This window comes from Triplophysa dalaica, unplaced genomic scaffold, assembly GCF_015846415.1.
Source record: "Triplophysa dalaica isolate WHDGS20190420 unplaced genomic scaffold, ASM1584641v1 Contig18, whole genome shotgun sequence".
Lineage (NCBI taxonomy): Eukaryota > Metazoa > Chordata > Actinopteri > Cypriniformes > Nemacheilidae > Triplophysa > Triplophysa dalaica.
In genome coordinates, this window is record NW_026622652.1 from 87,501 (window position 1) to 109,452 (window position 21,952).

General features: G+C 41.1%; 1 protein-coding gene across 2 annotated transcripts in view; it reads right to left on the minus strand.

Moving 5' to 3' along the window:
- The window catches only part of LOC130417128 (heparan sulfate glucosamine 3-O-sulfotransferase 1-like), an 88,219-nt gene that overhangs the window by 55,827 nt on the left and 10,440 nt on the right, over window positions 1-21,952 (minus strand). For both annotated transcript variants that reach the window (XM_056742432.1, XM_056742431.1), the window contains one exon: window positions 13,027-13,120. The gene's annotated coding sequence lies outside the window, so the exon portion shown is untranslated. The remainder of the gene's footprint in view (window positions 1-13,026; window positions 13,121-21,952) is intronic.

The following is a 21,952-nucleotide window of genomic DNA, read 5'->3' on the forward strand; positions in this document are numbered from 1 at the left end:
GCCATAAGTTATCAATGCACCAAAAAACATGCTTCATTCTCATAAACAGGAATAATCTTCATCTCACACGAGTCCTTTTTTTTGTGTGTTCTTCCTCCGGTTCTGTTGAGTTTCTATGTGCCGTGTGACCTCGTGTTCCTGGATCTCATCGTGATTGTTCTCTCTCTGTTTAATTGAATGTTATCTTCTCCGCCGAGTTATTTCTGTTCCGGCCGTTTGCTGTGATACAGCTGGCCTGTAATTTGCTGCTTGAATCGAGCTGACGGAGGCGGACGAAGTTTCTCTGCGCTCTTAATAACCACCATCAGCAGCTTCTCATGTCATGAGACAATTAGCTCCTCCAGACTCCGACAGAAAGAAGAAAAAAACTCACAACCTTTTGTTAGCACCTGATAACTCCGTATGTGTTAACCTCAGTCAGTTTAACGTGCGTTATTAACTTCTTAAAGGTTCATCGTCTCGCTGTATTAATCCGTGAACTTAAGAGACGCTATAATGTCTCAGGTCCTTTTTAGATGAATCATCTTTTATTCCATAAATAACTTCTTGAAGAGAATCAATGATAGCGTCTGAAGAATTGACTGTTAATTAACCACCGCAGCTCATGTTCAGGTGAAATCAATTTAATCTAAGACACTTCTCGTCATTGTGCACAGATGCAAAAAGCATTTGTAAAAGCACATTGTGAAACAAACACACAATAAATATAGACAAAGTATAAAACGATAAAAACTGTCATAAAACACAATAATTGATAGTATTAGTGCAAATCTTCCAAATGATGAACTTTAGTGATACTATCTGAATAATTTTCTGTAAGAATTTATATAAATGTTAATCAATTTATTGACACTAAATGTCAATAATAATAGAGTTACTTTACAAATCTATTTTTTCGTTTTACTACAACATAAAAATGAAAATAAGGTCATAACCCATCACCCTAACCCATCAGAAAGGAAATGGGTGTTTTCAAACAGCTGGTGAGGTTGTTTTCTTCAGTATGATGTTATGAATGTGATGAATAAGGGTTTTCACGGCAGATTTCCAGCACATGTCCGTTGAATTCCTAACACTCCAGGAGCACACACACACATGCGGCACATCTTGAATAATTCATGTTTTATGTTTGTGATGAATGGTGCATCACAGCAGATGTTGTTCCTCTGGTCACAGTGGAGGTTCTGAGCCGGACCGGCAGCAGAATGCCAAACAGGGCTCATGGGAAGATGTGAAGATGCTGAGTGTGATCATGTTTAATTCTGCTGCTGTTTCAGGCGTCCAGCGAGCCGCCGCATTAATTACCTTCAATAAGAGCACTGACCGCCGCCTGTGAACATCAAACGCTGCTAATAAAAGAGCCGTGTGCATGGAGCTGGTTTGAAGGGCTTTCACAAGAGCTCATTTCCTGCAGGTTAAAGCCGTCGTTTGTCATTTACAGCTCGGCCGTAACACGAAAAAGAGAGTTAAACACGCGTAGAACGAGAGAAATCAAGCTTTGTAGATGGACGTGTGTGTCAGCGATGATTCTCCTCTTCAGCTTTAATTGATCTCCTTTGACATATGAAAATAAACCTGCTGCAGACATCATCTATCAAATCTATCTGATTATATTTCACAGCATTTATAAAGTCCCAGTTTACTTTCCCATGCATAAAACAAGACTTTTAATGAGATTTCATCCATCTGAACCCTGACTTTGTGCACGTTAATACTTTACAGAGAAACTTACTGTAATGAAATACAACATTATACTTCAGTACCTGCATTATCAGGACAAAAACACACACATGACACCAGTGTTGAGTTTAACTAGTTGCTGTAATATAATTACTTTTTTCTTGTAAAAGTAAAGTAAGGGATTACTCTTATTTTTTCTACAATTTAGAAGCCAAGATTTAGAGAAACTAGTCCATGCTTTCATCACCAGCAGGGTGGATTACTGTAATGGACTCCTTACAGGTCTTCCCATCAGACAGCTGCAGCTCATACAGAACGCTGCTGCCAGGATTCTGACCAGAACCAAAAAATCTGAGCATATCACTCCAATCCTCAGGTCCTTACACTGGTTACCAGTTACTTCTAGAATCAACTTCAAAGTATTATTAATTGTCTATAAATCACCCAGGATCTAAATACATCTCAGAAATGTTCATTCAATATAAACCAAACAGACTTCTCAGATCATCAGGATCAAGTCAGTTAGAGATAACAAGGGTTCACTCAAAACAGGGCGAGTCAGCGTTTAGTCATTACGTCACCTGTAGCTGGAATCTGCTTCCAGAAGACATCACACATTCACCAACAGAAGCTTCTTTTAAATCCAGATTAAAAACACACTTGTTTAGCTGTGCATTCACAACCTGAGCACTGTGCTGCTTTACATCAACTGCACTTCTATTTATCATTTATTTTATTTTTGCTCTTATTCTTTTTATATATAAACACACATTTTTAATCAATTTTATTGCTGTTTCATTGTTTCTTAAAATCTTAAAAAATATTTGTGAGCTTAAATCATTTGCATTTTAAAGTTACGTTTTATATCTTTCTGTCAATCATTTTATGTAAAGCACTTTGAATTGTACTTGTATATGAAATGTTATATATAAATAACTTGCCTTGCCTTGCCTTTCCTAACTCAATTCCAGTTACTTCTGAAATAATTAAACTAATACTAATAATATAACATATGTGTGAGCAACACTCCATCCAGGGTGTATCCTGCCTTGATGCCCGATGACTCCTGAGATAGGCGCAGCCTCCCCGTGACCCGAGGTAGTTCGGATAAGCGGTAGAAAATGGATGGATGGATGGATGACAAGTCTAACTTTAAAATCTGTGCTTTAATGTATAATTCTCACATTTGTCAGTTAATAAGAATACTTTATGTAGCTTTACATTATTTATTTGAATTAATTAAAAGAGCCGTTTCATGTCTATCCATAAATCACTGAACTGATCAAAGTTGTTGTAGGATATAGAAAGTTATCAGTAATAAGTCATTAAATACTTTGTGTAGAGAGTCATTTCTACAATAATCTCATTACACTATTAATATGTCATGAGTAACTAGTAATTCATTACTTTTACACAGTAATTTACCCAACACATGATAACACACTTAGCTTTATGATCAGTGATTGTGCTGATTTACAGTAAGACTGAACTATGAGTTTTCAGATACAGACGGTTGATTTTCCTATGAAGTTTATTGAGCTGTATAAGAAGACAGCTGGAGTGTTTAATGAAAGAAGCCAAATTAATTAATATATAAAAGTTTATAACTATTCACCATCTGTTGTGATCAATGCAGATGTTCTTCCATTTCACACTGAGAATGATTTCCTCCGTCAGCATCATCTAATGTAAGAGTAATAATAATAATAATATTCTGTCTGAAAATCAGCATCCCCGTCCCGTCCTGTCTGATACTCTTAAACTCAGGTTGTGTAATGGAGAGAGAGAGAGAGAGAGAGAGAGAGGTGATGTGATCTATCAGACCTTCCATCTGTGTTGCGTGTGCGTTTTAGGACACAATTACATGAAGAACTCTGGAGCACAGACACAGAATTACTTTGGGGCTTTTTTAACGACGCCAGACAGAAATTCGATTAAGATTAATTTGAGCCGAGCAAGCAATTTTGGGGGAGGTTAGAAGCAATTTCTCCGCACATCATTGGTCGCACAATGCCTGTAATACGGTGAAGGCAGGAGCTTGAGTGTTACAGACGCCTCATCTACCGTTTCCATCTGCAAACCTCCATTATACTGAAGAAAGGCCCATTACCTCTGCCAAAACTCCTGCACCGGCCACAATTAAACACCCCTGACAGTGAAACCAGCCTTCTGTTCTCCACCGGCCCAGACCTCAAAGATAAACTATCATAAAGAGTTCACAATAACACAACACCTGCATGACCTCATCATCACACACGTCACAGCAGTCACCTTAAAATCTCTCTCTTCACTTCACTGGATCTGTTCTTCAGATCACAAACTACTCAAATCATTTCTTCTCAATCTCACTGTCTGGTAATCACTCCCTATACACTCATCTAATGCTCTACTGGAGAAAGAAACACATTCGATCCCATGATGCACTGCAATGAAGAACAGACAAGCTAATGTTTTCATTCACACCTTCATGTGATGATAGGAGTGTATATGAGATGATTTCTTCTTTTTAAATGCAGAGACATTCTGAATCCACACTCACTCCATCACTCTATAGGCCCTTTTCACATGACGTCACGCATCCTCCGTTCTGTGGCGAAGCTGTGTAGCGTTACTTCTGCTAGCGCCTCAGAATGGACTTCACCAAGTTACCTTGCAGAGCTGTCATAAATACGGCTAGATGATGTACAACTGCATGCAGACAAATTCAAAGCAAGATAAAGGATACAAATTATGTGTTAAAAAGTACCTGTTTCATTATGAAGGGAAGTTTTTTTTCTTTCTTTTTTTCCAGTGTAGTTACATTTCAGCGCGATGGCAAAACGGAAGTTCTTCTTCTTGTTGTTTTAAGAAGGATGTTATGATTCACAGCTTTGCAAATAGGCGGAAGTTAAATTCATTGTCATTGTGAAAAGTGCCTAAAAAGATTTGTTTATTTGTAAAGGCCGATGAACGAAAGCAGTTTTAAAGTTTTAAATATGTAAGAAAAATGAGTTTTTTATGTCAATTGTTGAATTTTGTTTTAGGCCAGGCTAAGCTGGCGGTTTATATAAGCAGGAAGAAGAAGTTGAACATGATGAAATAGTTGTTTTATTTTCAATGTGGTACAAGCAAGGATATTGACTGATTATCATTATTATAAGTATATGGATGATCTCTCTCTCTCTCTCTAAATATGACATTATGTGGGCTTTTAAAAAGCATTTAAAAAAATTAATTAAACAAAATCTTGACGTGATGTAGTGGATGTGTAAATATGGATAATAAAGGTGTGTAAAATCTCTTTCTCTCTCTCTCTCTCTCTCTCTCTCTCTCTCTCTGGAGGTTTTCAGAAAGGTCATTTTCTTAGCGCCAGAGAAACATCGTCTTTGTTTAATACAGATCACCTGTCTTCATTGGGTAATTCATCACGGCGAGCCCGCTGGAGAGATCTGAGCAATGACACACGTGGAGCTCGCGCGCTCCTGCGACATCACGATACTGTTTAAAGGACGATCTTCAGTTTAATCTGTGTCCTTCCATCAGACCCCCACATGTATCAAAGACCCCTCTCACACAGCACGAGACGAGACGGCTGGATGTTGACCGCTGTCAGCCTGGACATCATCTGTCTGTGTCCCGCTGACATGGAGAGTAAATGTTTGTCTTTGTTCTGTGTTTACAGTGTTTACTCGGCCTATGAAGAGTAATCTTTCCATCTCTCTCTGTCTGGTGTCTTATAAACTTGTCTTATGCCCAATCCTACTGCACTAAATGAGGAACAATCCATCTCATCATGATGCAATAAAACATCACAATCTTGTATGTACTAATCACATCTGAGACACAAAAATCACTCAGAAATGAAGAATTTGTCATCATTTATTCTCTCTCATGTTATGAACCCGTCTGGTCTGTGCAAGACAAGAGATCTCGTTCATTGTTCATCAGTGTTTATGTTCACAAACACACATCATCTTCTTAGAGAAACTGTAATACAACAGATGATACGGTCTGATGGATTTCTGTCATGTGAACCGAGAGAAGTGACAACATAAATCACCCACATCAGAATCTGAAGGAGATCTTGTTTATATGACCCTCACATTACATTCAACTATAAACATATGAGGACCGTGAACAAGAACAGTCAACTGAAGGAATCATTGATTCATTTGTTAATGACTTTATGAGACTTTCATCAGTTCTGAAGATTTTGACTTTCCTCATGTCTTGTGTGTCCTTTTTATTTGCTGCCAAACCTCCAACAATTGCATAATAACACATTTAAATAAATGATCAGTATTAATTACCCAATAATATTTGACAAAATATTTTTTATTATCCTTCAAATGAGATTTCTGTCTACATGAAATTTAGATTCTTTCTTTGAATTGTTAAAACGCCTCTCAAAATGCTTGCTTCAGATGGGAAAAGTGGCGAAAATCAAACCCAGTCTAAATTAATTTATGACGGATGAAAATATGGGAGGCAGTGATGTGGATGACACAATCTGAGGTCGTATTTATTTTTTATCGGACTCGATATGTAATGTATTAATATAATTTTGAGTAACACTGTTGATTTACACAACCACAGGCGACGGCAAGCTAAAGAACCCATCCCACATGTAGAAAATACTAATAAGTGCAGATACTGTAGTGTTTCTGAAGCTCACTATAGCACATATTACAGCAGACTTGTGAGTGTTGTTTCAGAAGGACCTTTAATATCCGCTTGTGTCGACTGCTCTTCGTATCTCACGTCTACAATTTATCAACAAACATCCAGATTCAGCGCAGTGACCTCTGCAGGGATCCAGTGAAGAAGCTCCCCATCAGCGGATCCCAATGAAAGCAATTAAACGAGTCCCCAGCTACTAAAGAGCTTTGTGTGAAAGAAGAGGAGGTGTAAAGTTCTGCTCCAGTGACCCGTGACCCAGAACTACAGCTCCAACACTTCAGAGAATTAAACACACAAAGACCAGACACCAGCAGACAGTGAGCAAAGACCAGACCTTTTCAAACGCTTCTCAGCGGGGACGCACGTACAATCATTTTTCATTTTATTCCAGCAGCGGTCACGCTCTCGCCCGTCCTCACGCTCTGATCAATACATCTGTGTGTGTGTGTGTGAACGCCCGTGATACACAACCATCACACTCTCATTTCATCTGCCTGTGAGAAATAACAAGACTGTTAGAAACTAAAGGTCTCAGTGATGTTCTCACATGAGTTCAGACTCTTGAGCTCCGTCTTCAGTTATTGATGGATGTACAACAAGATGCTTGATGCATTAAAAACCCGCTTATTCTTCTTTAAAGAATCATCACCCGCACACACACGCGTGCACATACACACGCACGGACGTCAACGCATGCACATACGTACACACACGTCTGGTTTATCATCTCTGTGGGGACAGTCTACAGGTGCAATGACTTTTATACTGTATTTACTATATACACTCCCCTAAAGGATTATTAGGAACATCATACTAATACTGTGTTTGAGCCCCTTTGGCCTTCAGAACTGCCTTAATTCTACGTGGCATTGATTCAACAAGGTGCTGAAAGCATTCTTTAGAAATGTTGGCCCATATTGATAGGATAGCATCTTGCAGTTGATGGAGATTTGTGGGATGCACGAAGCTCCCGTTCCACCACATCCCAAAGATGCTCTATTGGGTTGAGATCTGGTGACTGTGGGGGCCATTTTAGTACAGTGAACAACTTGGCGATCGGGTCACCATGACAGCGCTGAACTAATCATTGTTTAAAGCTCAATGTGCAGGTGCTAAAAGTGTTCTCCACCATTCATTTCAACACAAGGTTTTAATGTCCTGCTGCTTTTCAGTTTCAATGAATGATCACACGACAGCGTTGTTACTGTGAGGGAAACACAAGGAAAGAAAGAAGTAAGGCCAGACAGATTTGTTCTGATTTTGTTTCAAGTTGTTCTCTAAGAGGGATAATATTTGGGTGGGAGGGAACCGTCCTTTTATAAAGTTATAATTTATAAAGTAAAGTTATAAAGATGTGGTTTCTGAACTTGTATTTTGATAGTTTAGCAATTTGGCAACATGTTATTCCAGATAAAACTTCTGAGCTTGAGACACTGAGCTTCTTCAAAGTTTTCATTTTTGATCTTTATGCTACAAACATAAACACGTTTGCTTCAACTTTACTTTAAATACTTAAGCAAAAAAGTTTAATACAAAAATACTTTTGATACTTAAGTACAATATTGATCTGTTACTTTAAGACTTTTACTCAAGTCATATTCTAAAAGGCTTACATTCACTTCTACCAAAGTTATTTTCTGGCAAAATATTTCTACTTTTACTCTAGTGTTGCTTTTAGGTCCTTTATACATCACAGTGTGTATTCAGGTTTAGGTCCCCACAGGATATAAAAACAAGGCCACAGACACACACAGACACACAACCAGCTGTTCTCTAGGTGAATACTTCTAATGAATACTTGAATACTTCTTATGTATTTATAAGAAAAACTTCTATAAATGTACAGTGAAGAGTTTTCCTGACACATTAAGGATTTGTAGCTGTCAATAAACGTATGATAGAGGAATAAAGAAGCGGTTGTGTGTGTTTTCTTCAGTCAGATGGTGATGTCATACAGCGCTGTACTTGACTTCTCTGCTTTATATACGAGTGAAGTGGGAGTCTTGAGTTGTTGTGGGTCACATTAACACACACGCACAGCGACAGGACAGATGGTGTGTGTGTGTGTGTGTGTGTGTGACACTGAGTGTTATTCATATGCACAGCAGTGAAGTTTGTGTTGTGTGCGGTCAGGACACATGGAAACAAATGTCTCTATTAGATTATCACCTCAGCACCCACACAACAGCTTGTCTCTACCTCTCTCTCTCTCTCTCTCTCTCTCTCTCTCACTCTCTCTCTGTCCCTCTGTCTCTGTGTGTGTGTGAGCGCGGGGGGGGGGCGGCTGGAAGTGAATTGTTCTGTTATCACAGCATCAGTAGTATGAGCCGCGGGCTTCAGTCCTGTGGATCATTTTAATGCCCAGAATGAGAATCGGGGAGTTAATGAGAGCGCTTCTCCTCGCAGGCTCGTATCAAAGCCCCTCACACGTGCCGTTAACCCCCACGCCAGCCGGAGATGAGCCATTCACCGGACTATTTGTGTTGACAGTATCAATACGCGCAACCCACACGCTGGCATATCAGCGGACGGCTGTGAGAATAAAGGGAAATGATGCATTGCTCCGCCTCCGGTCCAAACACAAGCGCTGGTGTCGGCCGTCTGCTCGTGACACTCATAACACAGCTGATGATGAGAAATGCTCAGGGAGGAACATCGTTTATTGAACGAGGTCACGTGACCTCTCCGCTTCTCTCTGCGCTGTGGTACACGTCCACTGAAAGAGGGTTTTCATCTCATGCCTCTGGATCACACAAGAGACAACATGAGAGACGCACAACACCACACGTTCACATAAACACAGTGAGTCTACAGTCTGTTATCTGTCTTTAGATGTTGTGAATGACACACGAGGGCCGAACGCTTCAGCATCACAGCAGGGCTTCTCTCTGGGGTTAAAACACGCCAATAACACACATGTTAAAGGTCACCAGTGTTATCCACTTTAAACAGATAATCGCTCACATTTAACACTTTGAGTGATTTGAAGAGAGCGCAGCGGGTGCGACCCTCTCGTATCTGAAGAGACCAGAGGAAATGTCAGCGTGTCTGTAAATCACACACATCTCATGTGGGGACTGGTCTTCTTCATCTAAAGACTCTTACAATGAAAAGAATGTTTTACCACAACATTGTGTATCTTTTCTAAACACAAATGCAGACGACATTTTAAAGTTGAATACTTCTCATTGCAACAAAAGCAAAAAATTCAAAACAGATTCCAAAATGATTCTTCAAATCTATTCCCAGACCCTAAAATTCAATCAAATGCCCTGAGAATAGAGGAAATCTGCTTTACAATCATTTACGGTGAAAGTCACATGTGTGAATGGCGTGCATGCACACACGTTTGACACACATTCACACACACACACGTTTGACACACACACACACACACACACACAGATATTGGGTCTCCATGTTTTATGGGGACATTCCATAGACACAATGTTTTTTCTACTGTACAAACCATATATAATATTCTTTAATGTTAAAAGTTAGTGACCTGCAGACACATGAAGCTCAGATCTGATTCATTCAAACACTGAAGCATGTGCTGTAGTAAAGTGTACGGGTGTATTATAGGAATGACTCATAAACACTGAAGTATGCTTTAAGATGCACTGCGGTACGGTTTAGGAACAGTATTCAGGATTTGAACTGCAGTTACTAGAGTCAATACTGAAGTATAGTACAGTATGTTTTCATACCAGTCTAGTGATAGTGTGATACTGAACAATTCCAAACCAACTGCACGCACTTCAAAAAATACCACAGTACAGGTCCAAACACATGACAGTGTTACCATAGTAACAGCTAGCATAGTTTGCCTGTGCCGGTGACATCAGAAGAGAGGTTTTCTTCATCTTGTGACAGTCTGGCTGCCGTCTGCTGCATTCACACATTCAGATTTACAGATCCAGCTTTCATTTCTCTGGAAGTTTTGCTTTCTGAAGTCTTTGGAGATAACAGACAGCGAGGGCTGACGTCTGTCAACAGCTCAGACTCAGAGGTTAAATGTCGTCCAACACTATAACCTGCTTCTTTTATTCATGAGAATGAAGACGGCTCTGCAGTGATGAGGTCACGAGGACACACGTTCATATGATGTCAATTCACACATTCTATTCAAGAAGAATTCAGAAAAACACTTCTGGTGTGTGTGTGCGTGTGTGTGTGTGTCTCTGTGCTTTATTGTAACTATGATTTCTGATATATAATAAAAACCTTGAGTGATGTGTGTGTGTGATGTGTATGTATGCATGCATGTGTGTTATATACTGATCTCACAACAGTGCTTTAAAGAGCAATGATGCATTAAACAATCCGTTGGTATGAAAATCATCATCATCATCATCATCATCATCATCATCATCATCTGATTTTACCAGCAGGAAATAAAGTGGAAACGTTCAGAAGAGAAGAGGTCCTGTTAAAGCTCAGTGATGAAGATATCATTACACACAATCTGACAAACTCCTCAACTGACCATCAAACAAACATCTCAATGTTTTCATCTCAGACATCAATAAAACTTCCCCTCACAGAAAGACAGACAGGAAGTGGGCGTGTCAACAAGCAGTGACACCATTCTGTCAGGCACTTCTGTTTCCCTGGTGAAAAACTAAATCATCATCCACAAATATCACAGATATGTGATAAGAGTTTACTGAAACAAGTGTGAATAATGCACAAACATACTGATGTCTTTAAAGAGCTTCTGGCTCACTTAAAGAGACACTTCAGACAAAAATCATCATTTATCCCCCCATGTGTTTGTAAACCTGTGTGTGAAACACAACAGAAGATATTTTGAAAAATGTCTCAAGGGTTTTGTGTTCATACAATGGAAGTGAAAGTGTTGTTTGATGATCAACATTCTTCAAAATATCTTCTGTTGTGTTTGATGAAGATATGAAAAGAACTCTATCTCTCTCACATATCATATAAAGTTCATTATGAAACACTCCACCTTTTCTTCCTCATTTCTCAAACTAACACTGTTTAGACTGTGTTCGTACTGTTGAAATGTTTAGAAATGAAGTCACAGAGTTCTTAATCAACATGAGAATAAAAGCAGTGAAACAGATATTTGGCTGAACTGTAAGAGTTCTCGCTCCGAGCAAAGTCTCTGTTATAAAAAAGATGGAAGAATATGGAAGATAGAAGTTTATTGTCAGCACATTATGAGTGTTTAAGTTAAATGAGCCAAAAGCATATTCAAAACTTTTATTAAACTTCACTTTCTTCAGCTCAATTTAAGGCAGACGGCAGAAATGAAATCTGTCTTCAGTCTGATCTCACAAGAAAAACAATAGAACTGCACACACACACACACAAGACATCCTCACATTCAAGAGAAATAAATATTCTAAACAAATACACAGAATCCCCCAGAGCGACACACACATGATGAAATATGTCCCCATCAGACACGTTCAGATATTCACCAGCTTTATCAGATACGCTCCGTTCTTCAACATCTGCCGTCTGTCTGACTGAAAACAATCTGACCGCATGTTCAGCCGAACTTAAATCAAACCCTGTGACCCAACAGAACCGCATGACATCACCATATCTCTCTCTCTTCACACCACATCACCTCATATAGAGAGATCGCTCACGTGATGTGGAATCATTCATGTGCTCGTGAGCCACATCTACTGACCATCTATTAACTCATGTCATTGTTGTTTCTGTTGGAGTACATGTGACTCGTACTTTAAACCTTTTCATCTCAATTGATTCATCAAGTAAAGTGAAAGTGTTAACAGGGCTTGAAAGTATTAAAGGAGAGTTAATGTAGCGACAGAGGTGAACATGACCCAAAGTCAAGATGTGTGTTCAGCCTGCTGTTTCTCATGAGGACAGAAGAAAATTCATCATTTCATGAGACACAACACAGCAGAGAGACATTAAACACTGAAGAGAGAGAGAGAGAGAGACTCTGGGGTCGAGTCCTGGAAATGACTAACTTGTTCTACTTAAAGATCTTTAAATAGGATGTGTGCTTAGATCTGATCCTCATCAAATCATACACACCACAGCTCACGGGACACACATGCACGCACACACAGTTATGCACGCTCGCGCACAAACACACACGCACAAACACACGCTTAAACACATATTTTTGCTTTCATTAGCTGGTCAGCCGTTTAAATAAACGTCATTGCAACGTCATCTTCCCTCCCGAGCCTTTCTGGCAGAAGTGATTATACTGTAATATTATTGACACATACAGCACACGAGCACTGAACACTACACATATGTGATGATTTCATACTGTACCTGCAAGAATCATGTGTGTCAACACACACCACAAGAATTTCAACGCTTCAGTTGTGTTTATTCATGTTATCAGAAGCGGCCACAGAACACAACAAGTGAGAACTACAGTCAGACGATTATCATCATCACAACAGAAACTCCTTCAGGGTGTTTTACTAGAATGCTTCCTTAAAACCATGAGGATCTACAGTAAGAGCACTATACAGCGTGTCATGTGTTTGGAAGATTCCCATTGGCTGAGAAAATCATTACAAACTCGACAACGCTCTATATAGGATATGAGATTTACAATGGCTGACACGAGACCCTTTCTGTAAATAAACTCAAGCAGAAGATGTTTGTGAGTCAGGGTGTGAAATCTTCTGTCCGTGAGTCTTCATCATGTGTGTCACTAACCGGCGCTTTAAGCGTTTCTCTCTGAAGGCACGATGAACTCCAAACCCAAATGACTGAAGATGTCTTCTTCTGTTTCAGCAGACAGGAAGGTTTTCTGTCGAGACATTCAGAAGAATAAACAGAGAGACGTGATGAATGACAGACTCACTGGTAAAGGGTCAGTGATGTCATGAGCGTGGAGTCTCAGAAACTTCACAATCCACTTCACCTCTCAAATCCGACAGATTTACAACTTAATATACAACAATAAACACGTAGACGATATGAGATTTGTTCCTCTGCGAATGATAAAAACTGAAAGTCATTCAGAGAGTTTGTGATGGAGAAAACGCCTCTCTATGACGGCTGAAAATATGAAGGTTTGGTGTTCAGAGGCAAAGCGAACGATTACATTTTGAAAAAACACAAACTTGAATTCTTTGAACAGCAATACGACAAAAATCTATGAAAGAATAAATGTAGATGTCTGTGTTTGTTCTTCACAGATCATCACTAGATGACGCTCACAGGAGACATTGAGACTTCAGCAGAGAATCTGAGCCGTGTTCAGCATGAACAAACCTCCTGACCTTGCCATAGAGGAGACAAAGTCATTACAGATGTCATAACTGATGAGAGAGAGAGAGAGAGAGAGAGAGAGAGGGGGGGGGCGGTGCTGCGGGCGTGATGTCATGAGATAGAGAGGCGACCGGAGTGATGCTGCGAGCACAAACACATCTCGAGCGGAACAAACGTGTCAGAAAGAAGCACAGCGCACAGAAAACACATTTAACAGAAGCGACAGGCCGGCGCTGAAAAACAAACAAACACATCCAGGTGTCCGCTTCACTTTCACATAAAACACACATTTACAATGCAAATGACAAATGGCGTGACTCACTGTTTCATCTGAAATACAATCCACTACACAATGACATGATGATGGACTTCATAAATGGATTTCATTTTTAGGCCTTAAATATTGACAAGTCTTCAAACAGATATTGGAATAATATTCCATGAAAAACAATCATCATAAAATACAGACCAGCAAACCTGGAAAAGGTCAACAGGTGACAGCATACGACGTGTGAGGGGGGGCTAGGGGGGTCGCAATAGTTTTATGAGTGCACCACATGACACCTATAGAGCAGCGGATCATCACATGACAATCATTTTGAGCGACAGGAAAAATCTGAAAATATAGATTTTGGTTGAATTGAGATTTTCATAAAACAGAAAAACATTACCCTCGTCTCAAGATCGCAATCATCTGAGCCGTAATAAAACATCCCAAATGATCTTCATTCTTCTGTGTTTTCTGAGAGGTGCATCTTCAGAACCCTTTTCCTGATACAACTAGATGAGTGTCCATCGGAAGCAAAGCACTTGGTTTTGGTTTTAAAACATGCAGGAATGAGAAAATAAAGTGCAGAACTGATGATGTTAAGAGAGTTATAACAGCTCAAAAAAGAGTTAAAAGAGCTTTCATAAAAGTTCAGAAAGCAAACACAAGCAATTCTAGAGTAATCCTCTCGGCTCCTGACCACATATTGATGTGTTATCAAGCGAATTGATCAATCTCTAAAATAAAGATTTATAAACTTCATCTTCTGCGACAGAAGCTAGTATCAATCACCACCTAGTGCCCTACACACTAAGGCCTCATTCACATTTCATCTCTTTCCTGCGCATATTCATTATTTCATATGTAGACACGCTACAGGCGTATTTTCACTGCTTATTATCCATATATCAGTTGTTTATACCTCCTCATCCTCAACGGCTTTAGTGGCCTGTGGTTGCCTTAGCAACGACAGACGCCCAATGTCCAGGTGCTTTGGAAAAAAGGAGAACGCAGTGCAACTCATGGTTTTAGACACAAAATGTGAATCAGGCATGTGAGGGGCAGAGCTCTAGAAGTGGACATTCTAAAGGGAGACTGGCAACTCTCTGTTAAGAAGACCAGCGTATGATGGTTTGCTCTGATTTGATGCTGGTTGTGCTGGTTTAAGCTGGTCACGTGCTGTCCATAGCTGCCTCAAACCAGCATCAAAACATAGCAAAGCATCATATGCTGGTCATCTCAACAGGGCTGTCACTGATAACATCACACGGGTCCACTGAATAATACACATCAATACCATTTCCTCTTTATCTGAGACGACTCTTTGTGTTTGACATATTGTTTAGAACGCCTGATTCTGTTCTCTTGATTCTGATTGGCCAAAACCAATCCATGTGCTGGACCAAAGACATTTCAGACGCTAGAGAGCAGATGCCTAAGAAAAAAATTCAGGTATTTGCAGGTATGAAAAATCATTAATATGAAGAAAATATTATAATGCATTTCTTATATAAATGATATCACACTTAAAATCAGCTCGTCCAATCACAACTTCACATTGTGAACACAGATCAACTGACTTTAAAGAAATCTACCAGCATTCATACAAACAACATTTAAATACACAAAGAATATTAGAGTTAAAGGACACTGGAGGAAATGATCCGGCTGAATCACACATGATCCAACACAACACACACAAAACAGAAGAGAGGAAATATTCACTACACATCAGTACTACAAACACACACACACACACACAATCTGTGAAATGACTGCACATTGTGTTGTTGTGTAGTATTGTGCACTAAATGACTCATTCAGTGATAAGTGACGATGAATGAATGAAGCAGATCTCTGTAAGTGTGTTTTATTTGTGTGTTGAACAGACAGTGTGCTCAGGATGAGTTACAGCGCACCCCTGACACGTATGTGTGTGAAATAGTGACACGTCCAGTATATATCCCAGAGTTCTTAGGGTCAAGCCCTCATATCGCAGTGATATTAGTCTTTGAACGCCTCTGTCTGTGTTTTATTGTGAGGGGAGGGAGAGATTAGCAAAGCAAATGATGAATTGAAACTCTTAAGTTAATCTGTCTTTATTGCAGACAGAAAGAGCTGACGGAGGCAGAAAGAAGTCGATTAGATGAGTCTCGTCCTCACCAATCAATCCTACAATTACCTCAGGCATCATAAAGCTCTCTCGCTCATCCAACACCTCTCTCTCTCTCTCTCTCTCACACACACTACGAGCTGTAACATTTTTATCAGTCTAAACAGAATCTCCTCGTTCAACAATGATGCTCATAAATGTAAACGGATGTGTTGAGCCCGCTCTGCAGGTGGACGCTCAGATCTGATGTTCAGCCACTGAAGAGTCAAACACACATCAAACAACAACTACACACACACCACACACATTAAAAGTTAATAATTATTGAGCAAGTACAAGACTGTCACCTTACCTCCGTTCACAACTGGTAGGTTTATGTAATATTGATCAAGAAATTGTTCGACAGAAAGTGACGGTTTTGACATCATTTGTTAAGAAAAGTATTAAGAAAACAGAGACAGAATTCAGCTTGTGCGGAGGAAACAGTGTGCAGTTGATCATCTCTTGTGTTTCACATGAAACCTCACAGAAAACCCCAGAACATCAGTCTGTACCCACTCACATCTTCAGATCAACACACTTCAGTGGAAACAGATTCAAACTAATATGTTAGGGATGTTTTTTGTGGCCCTAAGAGCGACACAAACACGTAAGAGGGATAAGCGATGTCTACCAAATTGTCATCGGATGATGGCTACAGTAAAACATCCCGATGGACGATGACATCATCACCCTGCGGCGTTATCAAGTAATGCACGTCTGAGCTTCACAGTTATAAAAATTATATTCTTCTCTGATGATATTTCAAAAAAGAGTACAGCACAGGGCTGCGCAGACGTGCGTCTTCTTTCTACAGGTTGTTTCAGAAGAACACGTTCATTCATGTTTCGGCAGTAAAATATCATGTGAAATAACGCACCTACATCACTGGTGATCATGTGTTGTGAGCAGATTTAAAAACACCCAACATCAAATCAATCCTAGCATCATTTATTCATCACTTGTGAGTGACTCCTTTCTTCAGTGAAACACACAAGAAGATATTTGAGAAATGTCTCAGTGGTTTGTGCTCACACAATGGAAGTCATTGAAGTTTGTTGTTGTTTGATGATCGACATACTCAAAATATCTTCTGCTGTGTTCTGAAGAAGAAAGAAACTCATGAAGGTTTGACATGACATGACAGTGAGTCACGTGTGAAGCTCAAAGCGTGTGCTGTGGTGAGGAGACGTGTGGTTTCTTTAACATTGTACCAGAACATCACAGCAACCAAACAGAACATCTTAGCAACCACAGAGAGATGAAGAAAGACACACTTAGAACAACGGAGAGCCACAGAGAACATGACAGCATCCACAGAGGTGCAGACTAAACTTGCTAACTGTGTGTGTGTGTGTGTGTGTGTGTGTGTGTGCATTATGAAACATGTGATGAGTCATGTAATCAACACAATAATGAAACCATCAGAAGTCATTCCAGAAAAAAACATTGAGAAGATCAGACAGAGAGAGGTATTAATATCTATGTGACGTGTGTGTGTGTGTGTTTCTTTGAGTGAGGGGTAGATAAAGACATGTGATGTGAAGTGTGTGTGTGTGTGTGTGTGTGTGTGTGTGTGTTTCTCTGAGTGAGGGGTAGATAAAGACATGTGATGGTGTGTGTGTGTGTGTGTGTATGTGACGTGTGTGTGTGTGTGTTTCTTTGAGTGAGGGGTAGATAAGACATGTGATGTGACGTGTGTGTGTGTGTGTGTGTGTGTGTGTGTGTGTTTCTCTGAGTGAGGGGTAGATAAAGGACATGGGATGTGTGTGTGTTGTGTGTGTGTGTATGTGACGGTGTGTGTGTGTGTGTTTCTTTGAGTGAGGGGGTAGATAAAGACATGTGATGTGACGTGTGTGTGTGTGTGTGTGTGTGTGTGTGTATGTGACATGTGTGTGTGTGTTTCTTTGAGTGAGGGGTAGATAAAGACATGTGATGTGACGTGTGTGGTGGTGTGTGTGTGTATGTGACGTGTGTGTGTGTGTTTCTCTGAGTGAGGGGTAGATAAGACATGTGGTGGTGATGTGTGTGTTGTGTGTGTGTGTGTGTGTGTGTGTGTGTGTGACGTGTGTGTGTGTGTTTCTCTGTGTGAGGGATAGATAAAGGACATGTGATGTGATGTGTGTGTGTGTGTGTGTGTGTGTATGTGACGTGTGTGTGTGTGTGTTTCTCTGAGTGAGGGGTAGATAAAAGACATGTGGTGTGATGTGTGTGTGTGTGGTGTGTGTGTGTATGTGACGTGTGTGTGTGTGTGTTTTCTCTGAGTGAGGGATAGATAAAGACATGTGATCGTGACGTGTGTGTGTGTGTGTGTGTGTATGTGACGTGTGTGTGTGTGTGTTTCTCTGAGTGAGGGATAGATAAGACATGTGATGTGACGTGTGTGTGTGTGTGTGTGTGACGTGTGTGTGTGTGTTCTCTGAGTGAGGGGTAGATAAAGACATGTGGTGTGATGTGTGTGTGTGTGTGTGTGTATGTGACGTGTGTGTGTGTGTTTCTCTGAGTGAGGGATAGATAAAGACATGTGATGTGATGTGTGTGTGTGTGTGTGTGTGTATGTGACGTGTGTGTGTGTGTGTTCTCTGAGTGAGGGTATAAAGACATGTGGTGTGATGTGTGTGTGTGTGTGTGTGTGTATGTGACGTGTGTGTGTGTTTCTCTGAGTGAGGGATAGATAAAGACATGTGATGTGACGTGTGTGTGTGTGTGGTATGTGACGTGTGTGTGTGTGTTTCTCTGAGTGAGGGTAGATAAAGACATGTGATGTGTGTGTGTGTGTGTGTGTGTTTCTCTGAGTGAGGGATAGATAAAGACATGTGATGTGATGTGTGTGTGTGTGTGTGTATGTGACGTGTGTGTGTGTGTGTTTCTTTGAGTGAGGGGTAGATAAAGACATGTGATGTGACGTGTGTGTGTGTGTGTATGTGACGTGTGTGTGTGTGTGTTTCTCTGAGTGAGGGGTAGATAAAGACATGTGATGTGACGTGTGTGTGTGTGTGTATGTGACGTGTGTGGTGTGTTTCTCTGAGTGAGGGGTAGATAAAGACATGTGGTGTGACGTGTGTGTGTGTGTGTATGTGACGTGTGTGTGTGTGTGTATGTGACGTGTGTGTGTGTGTGTTTTCTTTGAGTGAGGGGTAGATAAAGACATGTGGTGTGACGTGTGTGTGTGTGGTATGTGACGTGTGTGTGTGTGTGTATGTGACGTGTGTGTGTGTGTTTCTTTGAGTGAGGGGTAGATAAAGACATGTGGTGTGACGTGTGTGTGTGTGTGTATGTGACGTGTGTGTGTGTGTTTCTCTGAGTGAGGGGTAGATAAAGACATGTGATGTGACGTGTGTGTGTGTGTGTGTGTGTGTATGTGACGTGTGTGTGTGTGTTTCTCTGAGTGAGGGGTAGATAAAGACATGTGATGTGACGGTGTGTGTGTGTGTGTGTGTATGTGACGTGTGTGTGTGTGTTTCTCTGAGTGAGGGGTAGATAAAGACATGTGATGTGACGTGTGTGTGTGTGTGGTGTATGTGACGTGTGTGTGTGTGTGTGTATGTGACGTGTGTGTGGTGTGTTTCTCTGAGTGAGGGGTAGATAAAGACATGTGGTGTGACGTGTGTGTGTGTGGTGTATGTGACGTGTGTGTGTGTGTGTTTCTCTGAGTGAGGGGTAGATAAAGACATGTGATGTGACGTTGTGTGTGTGTGTATGTGACGTGTGTGTGTGTTTCTCTAAGTGAGGGGTAGATAAAGACATGTGATGTGACGTGTGTGTGTGTGTGTGTGTGTGTGTGTGTGTGTGGTGTGTTTCTCTGAGTGAGGGGTAGATAAAGACATGTGATGTGACGTGTGTGTGTGTGTGTATGTGACGTGTGTGTGTGTGTTTCTCTGAGTGAGGGGTAGATAAAGACATGTGGTGTGACGTGTGTGTGTGTGTGGTGTGTGTGACGTGTGTGTGTGTGTGTTTCTCTGAGTGAGGGGTAGATAAAGACATGTGATGTGACGTGTGTGTGTGTGTGTTTTCCTGAGTGAGGGGTAGATAAAGACATGTGATGTGACGTGTGTGTGTGTGTGTGTGTATGTGACGTGTGTGTGTGTGTTTCTCTGAGTGAGGGGTAGATAAAGACATGTGATGTGACGTGTGTGTGTGTGTGTGTGTGTATGTGACGTGTGTGTGTGTGTTTCTCTGAGTGAGGGGTAGATAAAGACATGTGATGTGACGTGTGTGTGTGTATGTGACTGTGTGTGTGTGTATGTGACGTGTGTGTGTGTGTGTTTCTCTGAGTGAGGGGTAGATAAAGACATGTGGTGTGACGTGTGTGTGTGTGTGTGTATGTGACGTGTGTGTGTGTGTGTTTCTCTGAGTGAGGGGTAGATAAAGACATGTGATGTGACGTGTGTGTGTGTGTGTGTATGTGACGTGTGTGTGTGTGTGTGTGTGTGTGTGTGTGTGTTTCTCTGAGTGAGGGGTAGATAAAGACATGTGATGTGATGTGTGTGTGTGTGTGTATGTGACGTGTGTGTGTGTGTGTTTCTTTGAGTGAGGGGTAGATAAAGACATGTGATGTGATGTGTGTGTGTGTGTGTGTTCTCTGAGTGAGGGATAGATAAAGACATGTGATGTGGTGTGTGTGTGTGTGTGTATGTGACGTGTGTGTGTGTGTTCAGTGAGGTCATGATGGTTAGTGATCACATGTTCACCTGTCACAGGTGTGAGTCTGCTCTTAATGTGTGTCACACTCTACACCAGCACTATAATGTCAGAATAAATGAAACCACATTCCCCTCGCTCAGAGCGCTGTTCTCTCACACACACACACACACACTCACTCAAACACACACACAGACACACAGACACACACATACACACACACAGACACACACACACACACACTCCTGTCACACCAGCTGGGAATGTTCAGAAGTGTGGCTCCCAAAAGCCCAATGCAATTGCCCTGTTATTGTCCACTCACATGTCACTCGAGTGTGTGTGTGTGTATGTGTGTGTGTGTGTGTGTGTGTGTGTGTGCGTGTGTGTGTGTGTGTGCGTGTGCGTGTGTGAAATTACAGATGAACAAGTCAACCAGTTTCAAACACAGTTTACATCTCTCACGTACAACACGAGTGTGAAGGGATGACGATAATAACAGGAATAAAATGATCTCCACAACATCTCTAAATCATTCTGATCAGAGAAACACACACACCTGCAGAAATACATATAGACATCAATCACACAAGAACACACCAGCAGCCACCGGACGGACAGACAGACAGATGGAAAGGCAGACAGACAGACGGACAGACAGACAGAGGGACAGACAGACAGACAGACAGAGGGACAGACAGACAGACAGACGGACAGACAGACAGACAGAGGGAGGGACAGCCAGACGGACAGACAGACAGAGGCACAGACAGACAGAGGGACAGACAGACAGACAGACAGACAGATAGATAGACAGAAAGGCAGACAGACAGACAGACAGACAGACAGACAGACGGAAAGGCAGACAGACAGACAGACAGACAGACAGACAGAAAGGCAGACAGACAGACAGACAGACAGACGGACAGACAGACAGACAGACAGAGGGAGGGACAGCCAGACGGACAGACAGACAGAGGGACAGACAGACAGACAGACAGACAGACAGAAAGGCAGACAGACAGACAGACAGACAGACAGACAGACAGAAAGGCAGACAGACAGAAGGACAGACAGACAGAGGGACAGACAGACAGACAGACAGACAGACAGAAAGGCAGACAGACAGACAGACAGACAGACAGACAGACAGAAAGGCAGACAGAAAGGCAGACAGACAGAAGGACAGACAGACAGAGGGACAGACAGACAGAAGCAGTTAACCATTGGTTAGGGAGAGATGGTCTCACTTCATATATGTGTTTAGAACATTCAGTTTTCTGGTTTGTAGCAGTTAGCTGAAGTTTAAA